Source organism: Vigna unguiculata, chromosome 6, assembly GCF_004118075.2.
Source record: "Vigna unguiculata cultivar IT97K-499-35 chromosome 6, ASM411807v1, whole genome shotgun sequence".
In the NCBI taxonomy this organism is placed as follows: Eukaryota; Viridiplantae; Streptophyta; class Magnoliopsida; order Fabales; family Fabaceae; genus Vigna; species Vigna unguiculata.
The window spans coordinates 19,955,046-19,961,045 of record NC_040284.1 but is presented as its reverse complement, the minus strand read 5'-3'; positions in this window follow the sequence as shown (position 1 = coordinate 19,961,045).

Here is a 6,000-nt window from a genome sequence, read left to right as displayed (position 1 = left end):
ATTAAATTAGGCTAAAATAGTGTATACCATAGTCAAACCAAGGGTCCACCACATGATACATGAAATTAATGATACTGTATGTGTCACCATCTCTTCCTCACAAACAAAACTCATTTTTCACAGACGACCCTTTTCTAACTATGTTGTTTTGTTTTCTTAAAAAATAACTATGTTACATTGTTACTCCTTATTTGGATCACATGAAGTCATAGGGATTCTACATGACTACAAAACACAAATCTTTTAAAATCATTTTGCAATTTTGCCTCGAGACAATTTTTAAGTGGAAGCAGTGAAGACATAGGCTGCATAGGTTCTGTCATGACAGTTTTAGCCCTTTCTGTCCAAGTTGGAAGTTCATGAAGGCTCGAGGTGGACGTATTTGGTGTACAGTTTCATTGTTTATTCATGAAAAAATCAACATCTCACGTGACACAGTAATATACGCAGATATTTTAATCAGGATTATACTTGACAAATACTTGTCTTAATATGTATTATGATAGTTAATAATAGTTAATAATGCAGGTTTTGTATTAACAAATGATGTGGTTTTCTTACAGAGGAGTGGCTAAATGGTGACTGAGAAGGTGGAAATGAAATGATTTTTATTAAGATGTGTGGTTTTGTGTGTCTGTGGATATGCCAGCATTTAGAAGAGAATCCAATGAAAGACTCTCGTGCGGGTGTGTCATTGTCATGTTAGAGAATCTCAAGAAATTTCTCATCATTTTTTTTTCCATACTTTTAGACTTTTTCTGCTTCATCATAGTTCTCAGTAATAACTTTGAGAGCAATTATACTCTACACACGGATGTACACTATTCCTCTCTACATATTGATAATAGTATATTCTGTTTATTTACTTAACTGAAGATATACATATGTATAGAAAATATTAACTTAGAGAAACATAGTTAATAAATAATGTCTTTTAAGAATATAACAATAAGTATTTAAGTTACCATTGTAAATATTAACACAGTAACATTCTTTGAGGAAAAAAAATTTTTTTTTAATGATTTATGTAGTAGAAAAGAAGTAAAGGGAATGAAGATAATTGAAATAGAAAAAAAAAGTCAGAATAGAGATAATTAGATTGAGAAGAAACATATATGAAATAGAATAAATTTAGAGATTTATTTAATTTAATAGAAGTAAAAACTAAAAATAAAAATATTTTATCGAGATTATTTAATTTTAAAATTTTATGATTACTAATATATTTTTATTTATATTGATAATATTATTTTTATTATTATTTATTTTTATTATTATTTGAAAATGAACTACATAATCAATTAAAAGAAAATGCTCACCGCGGTATCCTCAGAAACACCGATATATTTAATGATATTTGATGTTATATTTTTACATTAAAAACTAAAATAATTAATTTTATTATTTTAAATAATAACAAATTTTATAACAAATTTTATAAAGAAAAAAATGTCATTTAAAATTTCTAAACAATATATCTTACTTAAATTAAACATTTTAGAATTTCTATGATCTCTACCAGAATGCAAGCAAAAAATCTCTCCATGACACTTAAAGAGTCATTTTTTAGTGGAAGCTTGAAACATTTGAAAGTATTTCATTCTTGAAAAAAGAAATGAAATTTATAGTCTTTTTTCAAATTATTTCAACATGAAAATATCGCCTATGTGAAAATTTTTTCCCTTTTTCAATAATATATTTTGTCATTCTTTCAAATTAATTCTTTTACATTTGATTATATTTTAATTTTTAACAATATTAAAATATAGTTATTTAATTATTTAATTATTTTTTAATTTTTAATAAATGTGTGCATCAAATACTTATTAATTAGAGTTATATATTATTTATGATATTTTTGTCTTTAAATAAAATAAAATTACATTTATAATAATTAAGTCAAAATTCCTTTAATATTATAAATAATCATACACTTTTATAAAATTTAAAAGATATTAATTATTTTTAGCCAGAGTGTTTTTACTGAGGACCTAGAAAAAAATAGTAAAAACAAAAAATCCATATATCTTTCACCCATTTGCACAAAAAGTGCATGTGGGTTTATTTATTTATTTTTCTAATTCTCTCTTATAAAATTATTGCAGTCTCTTATCTTATTTCTTTTATATGTTAATTTACTTTAAAATCTATTTCAGTATTTGAAATATCATCCTTCTTTTTTTAATTAAGAGATGTTTCAAAATAAAAAATGTTAACAATAAAATTTTGTATGAAATCAGTATTTTCAGCAATATATGCTCCTTTTATATTTGCCTTTAAAATGTAGACAAAAATAATTTAATATAAAATAAAATTTATTTTCCAAAAAAAAATCTTTAAAGTACAAATAATTTATATTTTTATATAAATTAAACACTATTTCCTTTATATTAAACTATCTGACATTAAAAAAATATTATAATAAAACAATTTTAGTAAATCACTACAAAAAATTTATAAAAAAGCTTACAAACTTATATATATATATATATATATATATATATATATATATATATATATATATATATATATATATATATATATATATATATATATATATATATATTATAAGTTTACCATTAACCAATTCCTTCTTGAAAGCTTGTATTAAACATTCTTTACTAGAGTCTGACCTCTAATTCATTTTAGAATCTTAGGTATACAAATCTTGGTCGCATAAATGAAGATAAGTTCAAGGTATATTCATATATGACTTCAACATATATGTTAATTTATATTTTTGGACCTAACATATGTTTGATGACAACGCAATAAACTTTTCTCAAACTTCTCATCATCACCGAAATTTAATATTGTATATATTGTAACTCTATCATCGAAATTATTCGCATGGATTAAAATAATAGTTTGAGACAACTTATTATAGCTTTTTTATTTAAAGTCAATATTTCTAAAACTAAATCCTTAAAATTAGGACCTATCTAGTAAGTGATGTACCAAATTATAATAATGTCTGTGTATATAAATAAATAAAAGAAAATCTCAGGAAAGGCTAGACTTAAAACAATTTATATCTGAGGTTAAAATGTAAAATAAAAACTATAAATTTCTTCAAATTATTCGATTTTTTAATGTAAAATTAATTTTAAAGTTATCAGAATTAATTTTATCGTATGAAATTATAAGAAAAAGAATTCTAATTAAACAAAAAAAGAATATCTTTTTGTGATGGCATGCATTTGTCGTAGCATTTGTTTTTTCAATATTCGTAGCCGATGTTATGTATAAAAATACGCGCTTTTGTCTTTTTCCCGAAAGACAAGCCAAAATTGAATATTACATTTGAATCTATGAATTCGATTAGTTGAAAAAAAAGAAAAAGTGGCTGAAGAATAAATTCCTATTTAAAAGTTTGAATATTTTGTTTTTCAGTTCCTTTTAATTCAAAGAATACAAATTGGACCAATATAACAAAGTTGAATCTCACTTTCAATGATCTTCATCATTCACCTCACACATAAATATTCAATGTCATATTCCAAAATTCAAATAGAATCTTGCTGCTGGAGTATTTAAATTTTTGGGGATAGAAATTTGTTACACAAGTTTAATCTCTGAAACATCTCTTGATATAGATGTATATAACATTATCACTATTTAATTATTATTTGCACACACACACATATATATATATATATATATATATATATATATATATATATAATGATATTTTTTAACAGTTAAACTATTTTAATAGCCAGATAATCCATTTTATTATGGATGAAATAGAAATAAAAAAAAAATATTAAAACGTCTTGATATGGTAAAAGAACACAGGAACCATTAGAATTTTTCTATGTTAATCAAATAGCATTTTTTTTTAATATTATTTTAAGAAGTAGCTACAAGAAACCCTTATCTATGTATTAAAAAAAAGAAACTCGAAATGAATGCAAAGATATTTAAGCTTTAATTAGAAATTATAGTTAAGGCTGAAAAAAAAAAAGAAAAATGGGATTATGGAATTCAGTAGCTTCTTTGAAAGTTCTGAAGCAAAAATGAGTGTCAACTTACATGATGGTTTTCTAATAACACGACTTTGTTAAAATGAATCTGCTTGGTTTAATTCACAGAAGGTAAATTGCACTAAGTTATTTAATTGATATGGAAGTATTGTGTATCTAGCCTCACTCTAAGATTTAGAAATAATAATATTATTATACACTTTTTTTAACACCGTAATATATGTGGTCAAACTAATTAAATTAGCTTTTAATAAAAAAAATTGTATTTACTGATGGAAAAAAAAATCATCAACAAAACAAAATTTATTGACAAATTTTACTGATGCTTTTTAGGATTTTAAATACCAACAAAAATATTCATCGATAATAGATCTTTCATAAAATCTGTTAATAATTCAAGTTTTTTATTAAATATTTATCGGTAAATCTTGTTAGTAAAATAAATGTTAAAGTTTCCATTTTATAATTTTAACAATGTTATGATAAAATTTGTTGGTAAATATGTAGAAAATGAATTTTTTTAAATCCATTCGTAATTTTATTTTTATTTTTTGAAAATTTGTTGGTAATTATATTTTTGAAAATGCGTCGGTAAATCCTTTAGTAATTCCATTTGTAAACCTTTAATAAAGTAGGTGTCAAATTTGACAAAATATTCATTATGAATTAAATGGAGATAAGTGAGAAGAGAAAGAGAAGAAAGACCAAGGGGGAGAGGAGAAATAGGTGGCCTCATTAGTTATGGCGGTGACAATGACATCAATGACCATAGTAGTAATGGTAGAAGAGGAGGAGGAAAAAGAGAAGAAAGAGGAAAAGGAAAACATAGAGGATGAGAAAGAGGAGAAAGAAGAGGAGAAGGAGGCAAAGGTGGTAGCTACAACAATGACGATGATAGATGTGATATTTATCAATAAATTTTACCAACAAAAAAAATCATCGATAATTATAGAAAAAAATATTTAATGATGGATTTTCAGTCGTCGATTATTACGAACATTTTTTTTATTCGTTGGTAAAATTTATTGACGAACATTTTACCGACAGAACTTGGACAATCGATAAGTCATCATAGTTTTACTTTACCAACAATTTTTTCTTGTCGCCGACAGATTTTGTCTGTCAATAAATTCGGTTTTTCTTGGCATAAGTAGTATTTATTATGGAACTAAATACTTATTTAACTTTATCTTTAACATTTTATTTCCTTATTTTTGGTTGGTTATTTATTTTGTATATGTGATAGTCACACATCATTTATGAGTTGAGATTAAAGGCAATTTAAATACATATTTAAACCATTTGATATGTCTTTTAAAGATAACATGTGGAAGAAGTTAAAAACTTCAAAACAGATAATATCTCAGATGTGGTGATTGATTTCTAATTATGTTAACAAATTTGATGTTAAAATATTGATGCTATTTGTGGAAATGAAAAATGAGATTCTTAAAACAAACCCTTGTTCCTTTTAAATTCATCAAATAATTTCAAATTACTTAAGAGTAAAAAAAACAATTTAAATTCATATTTTTCTTATGTACTAAAAAAAACTATGAAAGAAGTTCTAACAATAGAAAATTTTGATTAGCTAGATGAGTTTGTTTGGAATCACAAACCATTACTTAATTTGTATTAAATTATCTGAAAGTAATTGAATTAAAATAGTTATCCAAAATTATAATAATGTGGGGCAATCATTTCCAAATCCTAGACGAAAATGAGTAAAATAGTATATCATATCCCTTGGTGGAATAAAAGGTGATGATATGAAGCTAACTAAGTAGGAAGAGCAGTGCCAAAGAAAAGCTTTTCATTATAAAGTGAGTTTTAAAGGTCAGCCATGTGTCAAAGAACTGATACACTACACAGAGATGATGATGATGGTGAGATATGAGACTCAGTGGCTAAAGCATCTACATATATAGCTATAACTTTGAATATTGAAATCTTTTTCATATGAAATGTGGAACATATATAACTGTGAAGGAAATTTTGCAGTCATTATAGATAT